Source organism: Rana temporaria, chromosome 5 (genome assembly GCF_905171775.1).
Source record: "Rana temporaria chromosome 5, aRanTem1.1, whole genome shotgun sequence".
Taxonomy (NCBI): domain Eukaryota; kingdom Metazoa; phylum Chordata; class Amphibia; order Anura; family Ranidae; genus Rana; species Rana temporaria.
Genome location: NC_053493.1, coordinates 388,015,938 through 388,038,765, shown reverse-complemented (window position 1 = coordinate 388,038,765; position 22,828 = coordinate 388,015,938).

Sequence of the window (22,828 nt, the reverse complement as noted above, 5' to 3'; positions counted from 1 at the left end):
TTCTATATATAACAACATCCTCCTGTCAGTGGTTGCTAAGGAAGCCCTAGGAGCCACTGACATCACCAGCAATCCCTGGCCACATGACCAAAGGGGCGGGGACAGCAGTTACATCAATGCCCAAATATGGCAACATGGTTATATTTGGGCAGTAGCACTGCCCAAATATGTCTATGGCCATAATTGGTCAATGATGTCATTACTATATTACTATCCCTGTCCCTTCCCTTAAATAGCTGATGACAGCTCCGGGAGTTACTAAACGTAATAATTAAAGATGAAAGGTTTCAGCTTTATACAGACCTTAAGAAGGAATTCCAAGGCATCTTCAAAGCTTGTATCTTTCATAAATTAAATTTAGCTAATAAAGATTATGGCCCAGATCCACAAAGAACTTACGCCGGCGTATCTATTGATACGCCGTGTAAGTTCTACGATGCCCCGTCGTATCTTTGTTTTGTATCCACAAAACAAGATACGACTGAATGTGGGCTCGTTTCGACTGACGTACGTCTTAGTACGCCGTCGGATCTTAGGTGCATATTTACGCTGGCCGCTAGGTGGCGCTTCCGTTGATTTCTGCGTAGAGTATGCAAATTAGCTAGATACGCCAATCCTCAAACGTACGTCCGCCCGGCGCATTTTTTTACGTCGTTTACGTGAGGCTTTTTTCGGCGTAACGTTACCCCTAGGTCTATGAGGCGTGCGCAATGTTAAGTATGGAAGTCGGGACAGTGTAGAATTTTCCGTTGTTTACGTCGTTTGCGTAAAACGTTCGCAAATAGGGCTTTGAAATTACGTTCACGTCGAAAGCATTGACTATTTGCAACGTGATTTCGAGCATGCGCACTGGGATACCCCCACATGCGCCGTTCAAAAAAAACATCATTTACGTGGGGTCAAGTTGAATTAACATAAAACACGCCCACATGTTAGTCATTTGAATTGCGCGCCCTTACGCCGACAGATTTACACTACGCCACCGTAACTTACGACGCAAATTCTTTCTGGATACGGAAAGTATGCTGTAAGTTACGGCGGCGTAGTGTATCTGAGATACGCTACGCCTGCCTAAAGATAGGCAGATCTTTGTGGATCTGGGCCAATCAATCTAAACTAAAAACTATCTGTAATAATTAGTGGCTAACTGTCACGTACTGGTTGAGGCTGAGCTGGTGGGAGAGCTTTCCCTACACCACCTGCCTCTTGAAGGTGGTGACAGGCTATAATCGGGCAGGGAGTGGCAAGGGTACCTGTTTGAAGATCCTAGACCGAAGCTTCTTGCAGCAGGTGCAAAGCAGCAGGCAGACTCATGGACTGACCAATGCTGATACATGGCAGCAGGTGTGGGACAGCAGGCAGACTGGTGGACAGGTACACAGCAGCAGATGTAGAACAACAGGCAGCAACAAGCTGGTGAGCAGGTAAATGCAGGATCTTGGGTGGTCAGGCAGAAGTCAGCAATAGCCAAGTAGCAGAGATACAGAATTAGATCCAGAGCAGAGTCAGGGCTAAGCCAGGGTTGGTGTCAGGTGAGCAGAGAAGACACCGGGACAGTAGGCAAAAGGCAGAGTCGGGTCACAAGCTGGGTCAGCAACAAGGTATCAGGAATGAGCAGAGTCAAACAGGCCCGGTATACACAGTAACAAACACAGGATTGTTCACCTCAGCAATCTTCTGGTCTCTGTAGCCACTTTAAATAGGCAAGTGAGTGCCAAGTATTTACGCACGCTCCCGCTAATGCGCATGTGAACGTGCATGGGCATGCAAGCGAGTAAGGGCATGTCTAGTTGTCATATAGATAGAGGGGTCTCAGGGATTCCCCACAAACCCCAAAACTCCAATGAAAAATATGGGCGGGGAGGACTATACCGGTACTGTTGTGTATAGGTTCAAAAACCTTAGTGATTCACATTAGATAAGTTTAAGAAAAGTTTATTTACATATAGACATCATGGACAAAAATAAAAACTACATCACATTAAAACACATTACAAAAATACAAACTTGACCACAATCTGGTCACCGGTTGTGCAATCACATTTCTTAACAAGAGGGGTGGGGAATCGGTGAAGAAATTGCAATCATGAGACCAACAGTCTCTAGTCTCGACTAGTTTCGCTTTCGCTTCGTCAGGAGACGGTCTAAAATATAACATAGAACATATGTAAGACATTAAAAACAACAACACATCAATGTTTATCTATATCGGGGGTTTATGTGGGAAACACCCCGAGGAGTCATATGATACGTAATAGGGGAATTTTTGTCACATCATGTCTCCTACCTAGTGGCACAGCGTCCCTTAGCCCCAGAGAGGGGGTCCCAGGCAAACAGTGGATAAGTATCTCACACGTGGACCAAGACCAAGTCTTTGAGGCAGACCTGGATAATAAGGATATGTGTCAGTGGTAATGATAAGTTGATTACATATTGAATCAATGGGTGTGGTAAGTGTAAAAAAGCTACTGAAAAGTGCAGTAGTGTGAACCACTCAGAAAGAAACTCCCATAGAGAGAGGTAAACATCATAGGAATATTCCTCATGAGAGGAACTAGGATAAGATCAAATGGTGAAGAAACAACTAAAGAGAGAAATTGAGTGAGAACAGGAAGAAGGCAGGAGGGGAGGGGATGGGGGGGGGAGGGAAAAGGAGGATGGACATAGGTAAACGAGGGAGGGGCAGATTGGGAAAGGAAGGAAAGAGTATGGGAAAAAGAGGGGGGAAAAAAACAAAAACAAAAAATATATATATACAAAGGGAAAAACCCAAGGGAGAAGACAGAGCAGCGGGGAGGGGCTGGGAGGGTCGAGGTGAAAAGGGGGGATATCTGTCACATCACCAGGTACTGAAATATACCAGAGGACAGGGAAGGGAAAAAAGGGGGGGGAGGGAGGGGAGGGGAAAAAAAAAAAAAAAGGAGAGGGTAGGTCCCCAAAAATACAAAACAATACCATCACCCAGAGAAAGGTCAGATATGAATGAGGAAAAAAGAAAAAGTTAAAGAGGATATCAAGTCCCAAAACGTCTAGTTGTCACTCGAGAATTATTATGCGGACGCACACGGGTTAGGGGACCTCTAGTTGTCACTTGTTATGAGCGAATGCACATCTGGCATGATTATGCATACGATTTCCCTGACACTAACATGGTACTGATTATGTCCATATGAAACCGTTTCAGGAGACCGTGTACAAATGTAAAATCACCAAAATGTAAAGACTCCCATGAGGTTCTATAAAACTATGGAAAAAGTTGCCAAAACCTGCATGTTACAAGGGGCTCTTCCATGTCCCGTCGACTCACCCTAAGGCCTTGTACACACGGTCGGAACAAACCGATGAGACTGGTCCGTCGGTTCATTTTCAGCGGTTCACCTCTGAAGTGGCCTGACGGCCTGATATGTGTGCACACCATCAGTCCAAAATCCGAGCAGGTCAGAACGCGGTGACGTAAAACACACAACGTGCTGAATAAAGCGAAGTTCAATGCTTCCAAGCATGCGTCGACTTGATTCTGAGCATGCGCGGGTTTTGAACCGATGCTTTTCTGTACTAACCATCGGTTTGGTCCGATCGCCAGCGGTCCAGCGGTTTGGTTTTGAAGCATGTTTAGAAATTTTGGACCAAAGGAAACCAGACCGCTAGCCTATACACACGGTAGGTTTGGTCCGATGAAACTGAACTTCGGTTCATTCTCAGCGGACCAAACCGACCGTGTGTACGAGGCCTAAGGGGTAGATTCACATAGACTTACGACGGGCGTATCAGTAGATACACCATTGTAAGTCCGAATCCCCGCCGTCGCAACTTTAAGCGTATGCTCAAACTGAGATACGCTTAAATGTTGCTAAGATACGACCGGCGTAAGTCTCCTACGCCGTTGTATCTTAACTGCATATTTACGCTGGCCGCTAGGGGCGTGTACGCTGATTTACTGTTAAATATGGCCGTTGTTCCGGCGTCGAAATTTAAAATTTTTACATCGTTTGCGTAACTCGTCCGTGAATGGGGCTGGCCGTAATTTACGTTCACGTCGAAAGCATGACGATTTGCCAACGTCATTTGTAGCATGCGCACTGGGATAGGTCCACGGACGGCGCATGCGCCGTTCATTAAAAACTTCAAATACGTGGGGTCACTAGTATTTTACATAGGACACACCCCCAACCAGCCTATTTTGAATTAGGCGGGCTTACGCCGGCCCAGTTACACTGCGCCGCCGTAAGTTTTAGCGCAAGTTCTATGTGAATACAGGACTTGCTGCTCAAACTTACGGCGGCGTAGTGTATCTGAGATACGCTACGCCTGCCTAATTCTACCTGAATCTAGCCCTAAGTCTTTAGTTATGTTCCAGTTCTTGGCTATCAATGCTTTCTGTCCATTTAGCCAGTGCCCAGGAGACACCTTTTTGGCATTAAACTTCTTGTTTTCCTCTCCTGTTTTACCAGACCTGGATATTATCTTGTCATCTACGAAGAGGAAAATAGTTTGTGGAATCAAACTTGAGTCCCAGACATTTATGACAAAAGGAGAAACCTAATATCTATGAAAATGGTATAAACATCATAAGCAGCAAAGATTCCAGTTTACAACAGAAACCGTCATCATAACAAATCTAGTGTCCAGTAATTTGGTATCATCAAATTGCATAGAAATAATACTCAGAGGCCCCATTCTGGGAAGTTTGTAAAACATGCATGTGTTTATTAATCTAACAAATTGTCTGCAGAGGCAAAATATGCAAGTCAACAAAATTTCTAGAAACTCTATTTCACTTGGATTTCAGGGCCCTGTTACACCAAACTACATTGGATCATCCCGATTAGGTGGTCTCTGTCTCCTGTTGTGAAGCGTTTGCTCTTGTAAACAGTTTTCAAGCCGTGTCTATCCTTTACATGTCCCAGAAAATAGTCTGTGTCCCCAAGCGAGACAGTCTCAACATCAAATAGAGTAGACTGATGTAAAACAGCCATAGATATCCTTAGAAGACAGCTAGGGTGGGTCCTGAGGGGCTGTGACATAACGGCTATCTTAAAAACAGCAGCTACTTAAAGGCCTGATATTCTGTAAACAAAGGAAAAGAAATAACATTCACTGATAGATATTTAAAACAGAACTCCATACAAAAACAGATTTTGCTGAAATATTTACCCTTAATCCAAAGCTCGCTCCCACAATACTTGTTTTTTATGTCCTCAGTCGCGTTTCTTCTCAAAAGGCATCGACTGGGAGCCTCCATTCTGAGTCGATGCTTTCTTAAAGGAAACGTTGGGTAGGAGTGTCTGGGTGCTATTCAGAATAAGAATGAGCAGGTGCTGAAAAGGAGCCAGAAGAATAAAGATGTGCAAGTGCTGAAGATCTGGCATAGTTGCCAATACTTTAAATGGCCGTGCTCGTTTGCATAGAAATGCGCACGTTTACGCACACCTGCTGCCAGAACTGGCGCCAAACACCCTATATAAGTGGGTGCACTTAAACTTTGCTGGATGATCTTCAGCTACCAGTACTCCTTGCTCCTGTGTTTCTTGTATTATCAGTTACTGACCCAGCTTGCCTCTGGACTTCTCTGCTGCCTGATCCCTGGTTTTGACCCCGGCTTGCTCTAAGGACTTTGTTTCTCTTGCTCTGCCATGTATGATCCTGGCTTGCTCCTAACTCTTCTTCTGCATATTCCCTGGCTTGCTTTCCTGTGTATGACTTTGGCTCTCATCCTGATTATGCCTCTGCAGTCCTGTCCTGTCAGCCTGCTCCTTTCTTGGGTGCCACCTTGCCTGTGGTCGCTGCCCTGGTTCAATAACACACCTGGGGCTACGGAGGGGTGGTCGCTGCCCTGGTTCAATAACACACCTGGGGCTACGGAGGGGTGGTCATTGTCCTGGTTCAATAACACACCCGGGGCTACAGAGGTCCTGCAATCTGCCCTGACAGACCAGCGGACAGCTATCCAGTTCCCCTGCGCTGCATACCGCTTCCAGTGGATCTACCTAGCTTATTTGAATCTAGAACTCCCTGTTCCCACTTTCAGGGGAGCTTGGCACTTAGCCACAAGGGAAGCCCTCTCGTCAAATTGGCCTCAGACCAGGTACGTGACAAGGAGCCAGTAGCGTGACATCAACACACATGGACAGTACTGGAGGCGGCTGTGCACTACTGATGTTTTGTAAGTTTTGCATTTTGTTTTTTTTATAAATTATGATATATACGCTAATGCACTATAAGCCCTCTCAATTGATTTTATTATAACACGCTGTGAGTAAAGTAAGCTGGGATCCATCCTAAACCTCCTGAGGCCTGGCTGACAACCAACCCTTAGATGTGATCCTGTTTATGTGCACATGATCCCTTAAATGGGATCAATTTGTCCAGTAAGCCAACTGTTCTGTTTTGGAGCACGGTGGTGATGCACAAGCACTTTTAATTCATTTATGAGCAATTTATGCCTCTCAGGTAAGTTCCCACTGACACCATTGATCTTTTTAGCTCTCTGTAAGGGGGGGGGGGGTTCTTCTCAAGGACCACAAGTGTAAGGAACATTGTTCCCACTGACCATCACACTAATGTATCAGAAGTTATAGATATACGGTAGTCATTTTTAGCAGAGGTTCCCTAAAACCGGAAAATTATTTCAAGGGTTTCTCTGTGTTGAAAAGCTTGAGCTAGGCTGCCCTATATGTTCAGCCTTTAGAGAAACATCCAAACAGCCATTGTTCGTCCCAAACTAGCACTTGGACTACTAAGCTCGTGGGCAGGCAGGACAGTAGTGTGGTGGTTGTTTGTCATATCCTCCATGTTTCCCATTAACTCATTGGGTGCAAAGTGCTGGGTCACATGGAAGGCCTATCACTGGGATGGATTTTTCTGAGCTATGTTAGGCACTTTGTTACAGGGTCACTTTACACACACACATGGGGGTACCTTTATTTTGTGCCGTCTTCACTGATGCCTAGGAACTAGGCTGAGGCTGCAGTGGGGGGAGACTCAACCCCACAGCAGACCTCCACTCCCAGAGACAAACGTACACCGTGTACACCTGCAACTGTTCTCCAGTCAAACCTTGGTTCCCTACAAAAATACACACACACACAGAAACCCGCATTCTGGAGGGACATGCCGAGCCAATTTCCACAACCACCTGTCCAGCGTTTTCCACTACAATTCCCCAGTAGCAGAGTGGGTCCCACCGTGCACTCTGCGCAGGCTCCACACATGCACTCAACTTAACTCTTGAACCTCCGTACCGCTGTACAGCATGGAAACCTCTGCGGTGCAATTCCAATCCCGTTGCTATGAGAGACAGACCATTGGCTAAAGGAGTGTTGACAACATTTCCCTCGCTGCTAGAGGCCGATCCACCTATAACAGGTACACTCTATTAGCAGGCCGCTTATTACACTTCTGTTACTCTAAGTAACCATGTGTGTCTTCACAATACTCCATTCTTCAACTCTAAAACATTGATATATTCATACCCCAATGTTAACAGTATCTGTGTGGTTTACTTGAGATTCACCTCTTTAATAACTTCAGACCAGGCATGGATGGTTCAATACTTTAATTAGAAAAAGTGCAAAACAGACATTTCACAGTCCAACAGGTAAGGCATGATACTTTCCTCATTCCCTAACTATAACTAAGGGCTTGTATGCTGCCCCAGCATACATCCAGAAGTGTTCTTCAGTTGTCAAAGTCCTTCAGAGGCACTTTGTAGTGCTGGTGTCTTGAGAGCGAATCCCAAGTTAGAAGTCTCTACATGTGGGCCGTAGTGAGCGACATTCTCCTGCTCCTACATGTCTCATCTTCCATCCCCATCCTCTCCCCTTTGCAACTTACGGCTGCACTGGAACTCTATTGAAATCTCCGGGATTCTCTGTTCGCCAACTATCTCTGGGGGACCTCTCGTCTCTGAACCGCCATGCCAATTTATATGATACAGGACAAGTGGGCCGGACCCAGAGCAGGACCCCCCAAAAAAAATGGACATTAAATTAACTCTCACCTTCCCGGCCAGGACAGCATAACTGTTTCAACCTGCCCACAAACTCATCCCTAATAAACACTTTTGGGACGAATTGGAATGCCTTTGCAAGCCAGATCTTCTAGTATCAGACCTCACAAATGCTCTTTTGACTAAATGGACACAAATTCCCACAAGACGCATTCCAAAATCTTGTGGAGAGCCTTCCTAGAAGAGTAGAGTCTGTTACACCAAAAAAGGAAAGGCAATTCCATATTAATGCCTGTGGATTTTAAATAGGTGGCCGGATTCAGAAAAGAGATACAATGGCGTATCTCCTGTCAGGCCGTTGTATCTATGCGCCTGATTCATAGAATCAAGTTACGCATAGATATCTCTAAGATCCGACAGGTGTAAGTGTCTTACACCGTCGCATCTTAGGCTGCAATTTCACGCTGGCCGCTAGGTGGTGCTTCCGTTTGTTTACGCAAGGAATATGCAAATTAGTATTTACGTCGATTCAGAAACGAACGACCACCCGGCGCTTTTTTTTTACGTTGTTTGCGTTCAGCTTTTTCCGTCGTAAAGTTACCCCTGCTATATGAGGGGTATGTGCGGCGTATCCTATGTTAAGTATGGCCGTCGTTCCCGCACCGAGTTTTGAAATTTTTACGTTCTCGTCGAAAGAAATGACGTTTTGCGGCGGATTTTCGAGCATGCGCACTGGGATGTTTTCATGCGCCGTTTAAAAAAAAACTTAAAATACGCGGGGTCAAGCCTAATTTAGATAAAACACACCCCCAACATCCCCATTTGAATTACGCGGCCTTACGCCGCAACACAAACGTTACGCCACCGTAAATAAGGGCGCAATTTCTTTCTGAATACAGAACTTGCGCCCAAAGTTACAGCGGCGTAACGTATCGGAGATACGTTACGCCGGCCTGACAGATACGCTCAGGTATCTGAATCCGGCCCAGGATGTTTAACAAGCTCATAAAGGTGTGATAGTCAAGTGTTTGCAAACGTTTGACCATATAGCATGGTATCAACTATCTGATTATAAATAGGAAAATTGGCGAGCATGCAATAACTTGTATGAGTCCCTAAAGAGAATAAGTTTGTTTTCCTCATTTGTCATTTGAGATTTCTGACTTTTGTAACATATACTTTTCAAGCTTTAATGATTATTACTGTGAAATTATTGAAATCCTTATTGCTGTAGTCAGCTTGGGAGAGGGTACATAGTGGTCCTCCAATCTAGAAACCAAAATGGTTTTATCTTTCATCAACAGAGCCCAGTGCGGCTCTTCCAGCAATAATACAATGGTAACAATAGCTACAATAGTGATATTAAGCCCAAGAGATGGTTTTGTAATATGAAAAGTGACATCACACATAAACAAGAAGGGCTGCCAGGATCTGCAATATGTTCCTCATAAACCAATGTGCTGTTTACTCTGACAGAGTGGGTTGTATATGAAGCAAAGCTCAACTACCTACTTCAGTAAAGGCTGCACAGAATTGATTAGGTCGGAAGACCATGTAATTAATCACATTTACACGTATCCAGCCATAAAACTCATGCCGGGCCTGATTAACCAGATTCTAATGAGTCAATTCAATGATGGGGAATGCTTCATACATGGAAATTTTCTCAACATATATTTTATAGCTAAACTCCAGAATAAGCTAAATAATCTGTTGTAATACAGATAAGAGAGTTGTTTGACCTATTTAAAGGGTTTATGTTTTTGTCCATCCAGTCCTGAAATTTACACAGCCCTTGCAAACAGTACTGCGAGGCTAATGGCATTTGCATTTTCTCTGCTGCAGTTAAGCAAGAAAGCTTGGTCACCACCATGCTCCCAGCCCAGGGGAGGGCTGGCAGCCTTAGGCCTGGGGGGCAAGTCCAGTCAAGTGGCCCATAGAGCGTGGAAAAGTGATGGATCGAGGAAAACAGTCTAAGATTTTTCAGGATCACAAGAGTCCGCACAGAGGCCCCCCTTACATCAGAGTCCTCTTGTCTGTGCAGAGAGAGAAGGGGATGTCAGCGCTGGTGTGCGCTGAGGCTGAGTTATGTGTGAGACGAGACATAGCTCAGCTCTGCAGCCATCTACCTCGGAGCTGACACATGCACGGCTGCACAGTGGGAGGTGAGCAGCGGCCGTGACCTGTGTTAACAGAGCTCCAGCAGGTCTATTCCTGCTCTGCAAAAACAGCATTTGGTAGAGGCGGCCGGTGGCTGTGCATAGTGTCACCAGCCCGGGGGGAGATTTCCACTCTGCCCCCCCTGCCAGCCCTCCCCTGTCCCAGCCTATGTTTGGACAGTGAAGGAGAAGTGGCTGCACACCTCTCTGCTCACTCTGCACTTTCATCCTGTCAGCACAAGTGCATGGAACAGTCTATTTGTGTGGTATTGCTGCCTCGTCCCTCTTCCAGAGAGTAGCTGTATTGAGGTGTAGCACCCCTCTTATAGCTGCATTCAGAGACAGTTCTGCCGGCGTATCAGTAGATACTCCGTCATAAATTTAAGCGTATTCTGGAAACCAGATACGCTTAAATTAGGCTAAGATACGAGCGGCGTAAGTCTCCTACGCCGTCGTATCTTAGGGTGCATATATACACTGGCCGCTAGGTTGCGCTTCCTTTGAGTTTGGCGTAGAATATGCAAATGAGCTAGATACGCCGATTCAGAAACGTACGTACGCCCGTTGCATTTTTTACGTCGTTTACGTAAGTCTTTTTCCAGCATAAAGTTAGTCGAACAAATAGCTGGCCTAGCCAATGTTAAATCTGGCCGTCGTTCCCACGTCAAAATTTGAAAATTTTACGTTGTTTGCCTAAGTCATCCGTGAATGGGGCTGGACGTAATTTACGTTCACGTCAAAACCAATACGTCCTTGCGGCGTACTTTGGAGCAATGCACACTGGGATATGTCCACGGACGGCGCATTCGCCGTTCGTTAAAAACGTCAATCACGTCGGGTCACCAGTCATTAACATAAAACACGCCCCCCTGTTCCACATTTGAATTAGGCGCGCTTAGGCCGGTCCATTTACGCTACGCCGCCATAACTTAGGAGGCAAGTGCTTTGTGAATACAGCACTTGCCTCTCTGACTTACGGTGGCGTAGCGTATATGCGATACGCTACGCCGCCTCAAAATTAAGCCAGTCTATCTGAATCTGGCTATTAGTGTGCTACTAGAATAGTGCAGGCAAACGTTTTGGCTTATGGTAAAATAAGTCTTGAATCTGGGTCAAGTGTTTATTGCAGGTCAGGCTGGATGACTTATACAGACAGGTCTCTGGTGCCTCCCCCTGCTTCTGGAAGTTTGGAGAAAATTCTAGACGTTAGTGGGCAGATGCCAGGAGGGTTGATCTGCATACTATGGGGAACTTGGCCTTTCCCCAGGCAGTGAGCTTGGCAAGGTGGCTGAGCCAGCCCTTAAATATGGATAAGTCAAACCAGGAGCGGGGTCAGGGGGATGATGGAGTGTGGAGGAGAGTGTCGTGGCCTTAGAGGGGAGCCCCTTGTCTGGGGGGTTCTGACTCAGGCTGGAGCTCGGGCTGACTTGGGAGGATCCTGACAGCAGTGCGGTTTGAAAGGAACCTTGCCTATGAAGCAGCGCGAGCAAGGAGGACAGTGTGAGTTCATCAGCACACCTAAGGATTCACAAGGGGCAAGACTGCCATGTGTAGCAAGCCATTCTGGAAGACAGCGTTGGGCTTAATCTTTCTGTTCCCTTTCCCTGGGAGATCTTCGGATCAGCTGGGTGAGCTCATGAAGAAGCAGCCATATGGGCTGGGGTAGAGCTGGGATCAGTGTCTACAGTGGAGTGGGAGTTACTCCCATATGCAGCCTACAACATGTTTTGCTACTTACTGAGGGTTCTTAGTCCTTATGGGGCCTTTGCATATTATATTTAGAGACTGTCAGTGTCCGGAAAAGAGGACAGTTCAAGACCTTTTACATAGGGAGGAAGTTGTCCCTGTTTTATGTTCTTCGATTCAAGTTGGGCATCCCATATATCCCCATATTTCCATGTTGTGAACTGTATTGTGGTTTTTTTTCTTACTCTTTATGTAAATTTCTATGATGAAAATTTAATTAACGATATATTATGAAAAAAAAAAGGAAAAAAAAGTAGTTGGGCAAAAATAAACACTGATATAGTATGTTTATACCGCAGACATTTACAACTTGCAAAAAAAGATGAGGGTTTATAATCACTTTAAGCATTTTGGTGCATGGGGACCTTTTAGAAAAACATGTGTAGAGGCGAATCACCGTTAAAGAGGTTGTAAAGGTACAATTTTTTCCCTAAATAGCTTCCTTTACCCTAGTGCAGTCCTCCTTCACTTACCTCATCCTTCCATTTTGCTTTTAAATGTCCTTATTTCTTCTGAGAAATCCTCACTTCCTGTTCTTCTGTCTGTAACTCCACACAGTAATGCAAGGCTTTCTCCCTGGTGTGGAGTGTCGTGCTCGCCCCCTCCCTTGGACTACAGAGAATCAGGACACCCACTAACACACAGCTCCTTTCTCTATCTGCAATGTAGAGAGCGTCCTGATTCTCGACACAACACTCCACACGACACTCCACACCAGGAAGAAAGCCTCACATTACTGTGTGGAGTTACAGACAGAAGAACAGGAAGTGAGGATTTCTCAGAAGAAATAAGGACATTTAAAGGCAAAATGGAAGGATGAGGTAAGTGAAGGAGGACTGCACTAAGGTAAAGGAAGCTATTTAGGAATTTTCTTTTTTCCTTTACAACCCCTTTAATCATCACCATACTTACTGTATATAAGAAGTTGGAGGTGAAACTCTATTCTAGAGAAACAATTGTAAAATCAAAAAAAGCGGTGTCACCTTCTACAGCAGCCAATCTAAACCTTTTAACCCCACGAGAGACAAATAAAATATATTTTAGGTTTCAGGGAACCCTTACTAAAACCAGTTAATTGGAACTCAATGAGGAAATTACCCTTCATAATGGTGAGCAGTAGGAAAAAATAGAACTGTTATGGTGGTGGTCAGAATGCCACTCTTACAATTAAAGAGATAATTGTTTCATGCTGCTTGTTTTGCCATATAGCGTTGGCAGGGCTTTTTTTCAGCAGGAACGTGGGGGAATGCAGGTCCGGCACCTCCAGCACTGAATGAATGTAATAGCAAGGTGTGGTAGGGTGTGCTGGAGGGTCTATTGATGCTGGCTGCTGGGGAATCTATGGTCCCTGAGGAAGATCTCTTGTTGCTGGTGCAGGTCAATTGTTGCTGATGGGGGTCTATTGTAGCTGGTAGAGATCTACTGTTGAGGGAGGGATCAGCTGATGCTGGCTGCTGGATTATTTATTGTTGCTGGGGGTTTATTATTGCTAAGGGGAGATCTACTGTTGCTGGGTAGGGGCTATAGTGTTGCTGGGGGGGGTCTATTGTTGCTGGGTGCATTATTGCTTTTCTTGTTATCATTATTAAATTCTATACAAATTTCTTAGCAGCACAAAATGACACTTGGTTCTGTATTTTCGAAAAGGGTGGTTCTGGGAGATGGGTAGGGGGCAGAGATAAGGGGTGACTCAGAAGTGGGGAGTACCTGCCCTATTCTCTGAGAAAAAAAGGCCTGGAGCGTTGGCATTAAATCTATGCAGGTTACATCTGGGAGGTCAAACAGTGTAAGGAAAGGCCTTCTGTGCACAAGCTAAAACATGTTCCTTTTTGTGCTCGCAAGAATTGGGAACTGGCTAATGCATATGGGCATGCACATACTCGTACGCACACATGAGCCATTGCACATGCTAGTGCGTTCCGGCGCACGCTTGCACCTGTGATAGATGTAGGTGCCAAGTGGGATATTTAAACTTGGCCAGTTCTCTGGATCAGTACTGCTTTGTCTTTCGTCCTTCCCTGCATCCTGTGTTCCTGCTCTCCTGATTCCAGTTGCTGACCAAGCTTTTCTGAGCACTCTCTAAACCCTGCCTGCACTGACCCGGTTTGTCTTTGACCTCCACTTCTGTCTGCTCCATTTGCTTCTGATTGGGTCCTGACCCGGCTTGTACCCAGACCATGCTATTGCCTGCTCCTCTGTACCTGATCCGTCCAGCCAGTATATGACCTGGCTGGCCTGACTCTGCTTCCTGACACCTGTCTGCTAAGGTGGGGCTAGATTCAGGTAAGGGCGCGCAAAGTTACGGCGGCGCAGCGTATCGTATTTACGATACGCCGCTGTAAGTTAGAGAGGCAAGTGCTGTATTCACAAAGCACTTGCCTTCTAAGTTACGGCGGTGTATCGTAAATGGGGCCGGCGTAAGCGCGCATAATTCAAATGTGGATGAGGGAGCGTGTTTTATGTTAATTCTTGGTGACCGGACGTGATTGACGTGTACATATCCCAGTGTGCATTGCTCCAAAGTACGCCGCAAGGACATATTGGTTTCGACGTGAACGTAAATTACGTCGAGCCCTATTCGCGAACGACTTATGCAAACAACGTAAAAAATTCTAATTTTGACGCGGGAACGACGGCCATACTTAACATTGTGTGTGTCACCTAATAGCAGGAGTAACCTTACGCCGAAAAATCCTAACGTAAACAACGTAAATTTGTGAATCGGCGTATCTAGGTCATTTGCATATTCTACGCCGAAAATGACGGAAGCGCCACCTAGCGGCCAGCGTAAATATGCACCCTAAGATACGACGGTGTAAGAGACTTACGCCAGTTGCATCTTAGGCTAATGTCGGCGTATCTTGCTTTCTGAATAAAGAAAAAAGATACGCCGGCGCAGCTTTGAATTTATGCGGCGTATCTATAGATACGCCGGCGTAATTCATTGCTGAATCTAGCCCGTGGTGTTTTGCTAGCCAGTAAGGCAGCAGAGAGATGATGTAATCTCTCTGCTGCCTGCACAGTGAGGGCGGAAGTTACTGCAGGGATGCAGGGCAGGATCGAGGTGGTGAGAGAAGATGTAATCTTGCTGCTCCCCTGCACGCAGTCTCATTGATTGGCCAGTCACCCAGCTGACCGCCCACTCTCTCACCCACCGCCGAGGCGCCTGCCTGCTCACACACCGAGCCACCCGGCAGCTCACTCTGTCAGCCGCTCGCAAAGCTGCCCACTCTGTCACCTGCCTGCGGAGCCGTCTGCTCAGACTTTCACCCGCCCGCAACTAATTTCTTGGGGGTGGCAATTGCCCCATTGCCTCCCCCCTGGATCTGCCACTGCTCTGGGATTCCAAGGAACCTTGATTGAGAACAGCTGCTCTATGGTAACATTAATGAACTGGGATATTGACAAAACCAAGGTGTGGAAAAGAAGGTAGAGGAAATACTTTGCAGGTAGGCCAGTCATTGTAACTGCTTGAAAACATTTATATTTTGTTTGCTACAAGTGTCCTTTCAGTTAAAATAATGAGGGCAATGTGAGTATTAGGTGGAGCACAAAAACAGTTTAAACTTAAAAGTGGTGACCTGTCTTCCCCCGGGCATAAGCATTTAATAAATGTTGTGTTTCAAAGCGCACAGCTGTCTTCAGACATGGCAGCCCTGTGTGTGGGAGGCCAGGCCAGAAGAAATAAGACAAAAAGTTTACACTTGAATTTTGTACAAAGACAAACGACTGTTTTGGATATGTGTCAGTTCGCTCACAGCAGTGGGGAGTTGAACTGGATTGTATTAGTTGTTTTTATTCTATGTTTTCTTTAATATTGGTAAAAGGTCTATAAATCTTTCATCTTAGTATGGAGTTGTAGACATGTGACTCTTCAACTCCATGGAAACAATAAAATATGCAAAACTCTGGTTCCAATTGCCTAAAATTATTCTTGTTTCCTGTTTACGCCAATAGGAATTAATGAAACCTAAGTCCTGGCAAGGCTGAGCTATATTCACTTATTATTTACACTTTGATTTGCTTACTATGAATCATTTTAGCTTTCTTTTATTTTACAATTCTTAAAAAGGGTTCAGCAAGAAAGGAAGAGGAAACCGCATCCACAAAATTAGTTCAATCAAAGTCATTTCATTAATATTTTATTTTTTCCCATTGTCGTTTGTATTATGTACATTCATTAAAGCAAGAGAAGAGCATTATAGTGTCTATAGCCTTATATAGTGTTTGGGAAAAATGGTATTGAGGGGACAGTCAAGACAAGGAAAGAAGGAGACTCCAAGGTCTTTCTGAGGGAGTTCAATTGAGGACACAGAGAGTAAACTTCATATTATTATTATTATTATACAGGATTTATATAGCGCCAACAGTTTGCGCAGTGCTTTACAACATCAGGGAAGACGGTACAGTCACAATACAGTTCAATACAGGCGAGATCAGAGGGCCCTGCTCGTTAGAGCTTACAATCTAGAAGGGAGGGTCAAGTGGAACAAAGGGTAGTAGCTCTGGGAGATGATCAGATGGAAAAAATGAAAATACAGTTGTTAGGTGTGGGCTTCTCTAAAGAGGAGGGTTTTCAGGGATCCTCTAAAAGCTAATAGAGGAGGAGATAGACAGACAGATTGGGGTAAGGAGTTTCATAGGCTTGGAGAGGCTCTGGAAAAGTCCTGGAGGCGAGCATGGGAGCAGGTGATGAGAGAGCTAGAGAGCAGGAGGTCTTGAGAAGTACGAAGAGAACGATTAGGTTGGTATGTAGATACTAGGTCAGTGATGTAGCTGGGGGCTGAGTTGTGGATGGCTTTGTAGGTAGTTGTTAGTCTCTTGAATTTAATTTGTTGGGTGAGCGGAATCCAGTGGAGGGATTGATAGAGAGGAGTAGCAGAGACAGAGCGGTTGGTAAGGTGGATGAGTCTGGCAGCAGCATTCATGATGGACTGAAAGGGGGATAGAGTATGCAGAGGTAAGCCAATGAGGAGGGAGGTGCAGTAATCGAGGCGAGAGATGACCAGGGAGTGAATTAAGAGTTGTGTTGTGTCATTGGTTAGAAAGGGGCTTAGACACAGCTAATATCTGAAGTCAAGGCTCAAAACAGAAGAACAGATCAGAACAACACAAGACACCAGTACAGAAATAGAGGGACTGGGGAGGTACCCCACCACATGTTCAGGGAGGGATCAGTGGATTAAATAGCATTTTCTGCTTAGAGTTATCCTATACCCTGGAACTTTGGGTATCTACTACTACCTGGTTTCCCTCAAGACTCAGTTAGATCCTTTTCACACTGGGGCGTTTTTCATGTGTTTTTGGGCTAAAAGTAGCGCCTGTAAAGCGCCTGAAAAACGGAGGGCTTTCACACTGAGGGAATGCGCTGACGGGACGTTAAAAAATGTCCTGCAAGCAGCATCTTTGGAGTAGTGAAGGAGCGGTGTGTATACCGCCCCTCCATCGCCCCTGCCCATTGAAATGAATGGGCAGCGCGGCCTAACCGCCAGCAAAGCAGGCGCTTTGCGGGTGGGTTTAACTCTTTTTCGTCCCACTAGCAGTCGAAAACCTCTGCAAAAAATAGCGGCGCTTTACAGATATACAGCTATTAGGCTCAAGACATACAGGTGCCTAGGCACAGGTATTGGACTACATTTTGTCAGTAGGAATTTTAAATCTTTCAAGGTCCTGTTTAGGAAGTTCACATTTCTGAAATGTGGCAAATCTTTACTTTTATAAATGTAAGTCAACAAAAAAAAAAAAAACAGACAAGGAAAACCTCCATACTGGAAAACATAGAAAATTAAGCCCAGAGTAAGAAAAAGAGGCATTGACGCAGGGTCTATGTACATAACTGGGTCAAACGGGTTTGGCCTTGGAAGGGTTTTCTGGAGGTTCAAACTAAATAAGGAATTAGGGGGTACATACCGCATTGGTGGGTTAGGCAGGAAAAGGAGGGGCTACAGGGGATAGTTTATAGAAGGGTCCTCGGAAATCTTATTCAGAAGAGAGCTGGCATTGGGAAAACTTCCCACCCTCCCTCTCTTCTTTAAAGTGGAATTTCAGTCAAAAACTAACTAAGGCTAAACCCACCCCCATTCTAAGACTATTCTATCTTGTGAAAGAAAAGATGCTTATACTTACCTATTCTGAAGCTGCACTGGACTGGTTACATGATCAGGTTCCAGCACTGGTTTCAATGAAGAATAGGGGCATCCGACAACGGATGCCCCATAGTAAGCCTAAGGGTCAGATCACCGCACAGGTATTTGTAGCTGTTGTCAGCGTTCTCTCCTCTTTACTGAAGCCGCTGTTGGAGGGACAGTTAGGCCCCGTACACACGACCGGATCTGTCCGCTGGGATTTATCCGCGGATCAGTTCCAGCAGACAAATCCGGTCGTGTGTACGGCCTAGCGGACATTTTTCGGCGGACATTGGTCCAGCCGACCGGTTTTCAAGCGGATAAAAATTTCTTAGCATGCTAAGAAATCTATCCGCTGGAAACCTGTCCGTCGGACTGATCCGGTCGTCTGTACAGACTCACCAGATAAGTCCGACCGATCCCCATCCCTCGCATGCGTCGAAGTGATTCGACGCATGCGTGGAAGTATTTACCTTCCAGGGTCGCGCACGTCGCTGCGTCATCGTCGCGGTGACGGCGCGGCCACGTCACTGCGTATGTTTTCCGCGGGGATTTTGATCTGATGGTGTGTACAGCCATCAGATCAAAATCCGGAGCAGAAATGTCCGCTGGAAACGGTCCGGCGGACCGTTTTCATCGGATATCCGCTCGTGTGTACAGGGCCTTACTGGTTGGTACAGATATGTCATAGTAGCTGACAGGATAGAAGGTCCTTAAAGGTGGTCATTATGGGCAGATATAAATAGGTAGGGACCCCTTTTAGGTACAGCTCCTCTTATTTTGTATGGTTGTTGAACTGAGGGTTGTTCATGGTTTTGGACTGTGAATTCATTTATGCACTGGTGTGTTTCAACTATTCACCCAGCATTACGAGCTCTCCAGGCTCTCACGTGGACTTTATTTATATACTGTACATATTTGTATATTCATCATTTGTGTTTACCATCAGTGATCACAATCTATTAGCGCTGCACTTTTGTTCCATTATTGTTTTATACTTTGTTTGTGTGCTGGCAGCTGTTTCACTTTATAGTTTTTTGGTTTAGCGCAGTTTTTTCCCTTCTTTTGTTCATGGTTTTATCTGTAGTTGATGGTGTTATTGTCTCTGTGTCAGGCCAAGTACACACGACAGAGTTTCTCGGCAAAAACCAGCAAGGAACTTGCTGGGAGATATTTTTTTGCAGAGGAAACCAGTCGTGTGTACATTTTCGTTGAGGAAACTGTCGAGAAACTCGACGAGCCAAAAAGAGAGCATGTTCTCTATTTCCTTGACGGGAATGGAGAAAATTGGCTTGTCGAGTTCCTCGACAGCCTAACAAGGAACTCGACGAGGAAAACTATGTGTTTCCCCGTTGAGTTCCTCGGTCGTGTGTACGAGGCTTGAGTGTTTTGCCGCTGGAGGTCTACCTTACAGGTTTACGCAGGTAAACTGTTAAGCAGAGATGCCTACAAGGACCATGGGGCTCCATTCATATTTTATTGAATGGCAAGATATTATTTATACATTTTGTTAATAAAGGGTTGCTATGGCCATTAAACTCCAGTTTGTGTGGGTTACTTAGGTATTGATGAGCAGTGGAGTTGTGATCAAGCAGTAACTGTGACAAATCATCTTTAAAGGGTTAGTAAAGGTTAGTTTTTTTTAAATAACAAACATGTCATACTTACCTCCACTGTGCAATTCGTATTGCACAGAGTGGCCCTAATCTCCATTTCCTGGGGTCCCTCTGCGGCTGTCTCGGCTCCTCCCCGCAAGAGATAACCCCCTTCTAGCAAGTGCTCTTCCAAGGTTAGCTTGTGGGCGCGCTGTCATGTGATACAGTGGCGACCATAGCTGCCAAGTGTATCACTCGGCCTGCCCCCCCCGGCATGCCGCTTCATTGATTTGATTGACAGCAGAGGGGGCCAATGGCTGCGCTGCTATCAATCATCCAATGAAGAGCCGAGAACAGCTGAAAAGACCGGGCCTGAGAAGCCAGCACGTTCACGACGAGTGACTTTCGAAGGCTCAGCTAAGTAAACAGGGGGGCTGGGGGGCTTGTAAGCATCGGATGTTTTTGCACCTTAAATGCATAGGATGCATTAAGGTGAAAAAGCGGGAAGCTTTACAACCCCTTGAATAACCTAGTCAAGAATCCTGGAACAAGGAGGTCTAGATGTATTCTCAGTTCAGGGAACAGTTTAGAAGGACAATGTCCAAAACACAAAACCAGGATCAAGGATATAACTAGCAATGATAGCAATGCAGAAATCAGAAGAACGTAGGCTGAAAACTTAGAAAACATTATATTTTGTGCAAGCAATAAAGGTGTAATGAGTACTAAAAATCCCTTCAGCTCTGCTAGATATGGCCTAGGTATGGAAAAGGGCAGAGGCACAGGCTGAAAGTCATAGACAGACTAGCATGGGAAAGGTGCACATGGGGCTAGGTTCACGTCTTAGATTCTCCACCTCGGTCCTTTTAAACTCTCACCTTCACTGAACAAGTGGGAATTTTGAGCTCTACCCTACTGGTGCCAGTAGGTATCCTGCCTCTCCCCTCCAACCGGCTCTCCAAGACTCCACCAAGCTCTCATGGTCTCCTTCATGGCTTAAACCCACCCCAGCTGTTATAACCAAATCCCGGTTAACCAGTCTGCCCACTAAAGGTGAAGAACTTAAACTTGTAACCTATTGAATGGTTGTATTTCTATATATAGGGTTTATAATTTAAGCTTTGGTTTATGGTTAGGCTTTTTTATCTTGTCTATGCTGGCCATACAAATATCTTTTTTTATTCAATGGAAGTAAGCAGAAACCAGCATGATATTGATCATAAATTATATGGCATCAACATCCCTGAATTGGAAAATTATTAATGTACAGGATATGGGATTTTAAGGGTGCTAAATAAAAAAATTCACTCAAAAGAGAATATTTAAAAAAAAGAATAGAAAAGTATTTATTGATAACAACATTCTAAAAGTAATGGATACAGTTAATTCAAAGTCAGAGGTATACACCTACTCCCTAACAAATGACGATGAACTACTATATTAATGTACAGATTTATGTGGCCTCCATATTTTCAACAGTTTCGCCTATAAGGCTTCTTCAGGACTGGACGCAAATGCCACTTTTGTTATATTTGTAGAAACAATGATTATCCATCTTTTGGTGTGAATAAGACAGAAAACAAACATTAATTATATATAATACACATATTGAACAAAACAATATAATAGTACATAAATAAAACGTGTGCATGCATAATATCAGGTCGCAAACATGTGGAAAAGAGAATAAAAAATATATATACAGTACAGACCAAAAGTTTGGACACACCTTCTAATTCAAAGAGTTTTCTTTATTTTCAGGACTATGAAAATTGTAAATTCACACTGAAGGCATCAAAACTAAATATAAAAATAAATAAAATATATTTCATATTCTAGGTTCTTCAAAGTAGCCACCTTTTGCTTTGATTACTGCTTGGCACACTCTTGGCATTCTCTTGATGAGCTTTAAGAGGTAGTCACCTGGCGCAGCACCCCATCACTCTCCTTCATGGTCAAATAGCCCTTACACAGCCTGGAGGTGTGTTTGGGGTCATTGTCCTGTTGAAAAATAAATGATGGTCCAACTAAACGCAAACCGGATGGAATAGCATGCCGCTGCAAGATGCTGTGGTAGCCATGCTGGTTCAGTATGCCTTCAATTTTGATTAAATCCCCAACAGTGTCACCAGCAAAGCACCCCCACACCATCACACCTCCTCCTCCATGCTTCACGGTGGGAACCAGGCATGAAGAGTCCATCCGTTCACCTTTTCTTCGTCGCACAAAGACACGGGGGTTGGAACCAAAGATCTCAAGTTTGGACTCATCAGACCAAAGCACAGATTTCCACTGGTCTAATGTCCATTCCTTGTGTTCTTTAGCCCAAACAAGTCTCTTCTGCTTGTTGCCTTTCTTTAGCAGTGGTTTCCTAGCAGATATTCTACCATGAAGGCCTGATTCACACAGTCTCCTCTTAAAGCGGTTGTAAACCGCATAAACTTTTTTTTTTCCCCCCAAACCTGCAATGCAAAAGGCATAATAGGCTAGTATGCACCGCATACTAGCCTATTATGAAATACTTACCTCGGAACGAGGTGTGTACCACTTACCTGGTCCACGCCGAGCAGGATGTCATCTTGCTCCGGCGTGTCTTCCGGGTATCGCCGCTCCAGCGCTGTGATTGGCTGGAGCGGCGATGACGTCACTCCCGCGCGTGCGCGCGGGAGATTTAAAATCGGCAGGGTCCGGCGATGCCGGTCCTTCAGCCGTGGAGTCCCCCCTGCGCATGCGCCGCCCGCATTGCGGGGGTAATATCTCCTAAACCGTGCAGGTTTAGGAGATATTCTCCTTACCTACAGGTAAGCCTTATTATAGGCTTACCTGTAGGTAAAAGTCCAAATAGTGGGTTTACAACCACTTTAACAGTTCTAGAGATGTGTCTGCTGCAGAAGGTGGCTACTTTGAAGAACCTAGAATATGAAATCTATTTTCAGTTGTTTCACACTTTTTTGTTATGTATAATTCCACATGTGTTACTTCATAGTTTTGATGCCTTCAGTGTGAATCTACAATTTTCATAGTCACGAAAATAAAGAAAACTCTTTGATTGAGAAGGTGTGTCCAAACTTTTGGTCTGTACTGTATATATTTTCCATACCTCAATCTAAACCTTTTTTTTATTGAATACGATCAATCCGATCATTTTATTCAATAGAAAGTCTCAAACAATTCATTGATGCAAGCAGTAAATTCAAATACATCGTACCAATCACATTCAGCGTCAAAAGTTGACTGAAAAAAATATAAATAAGA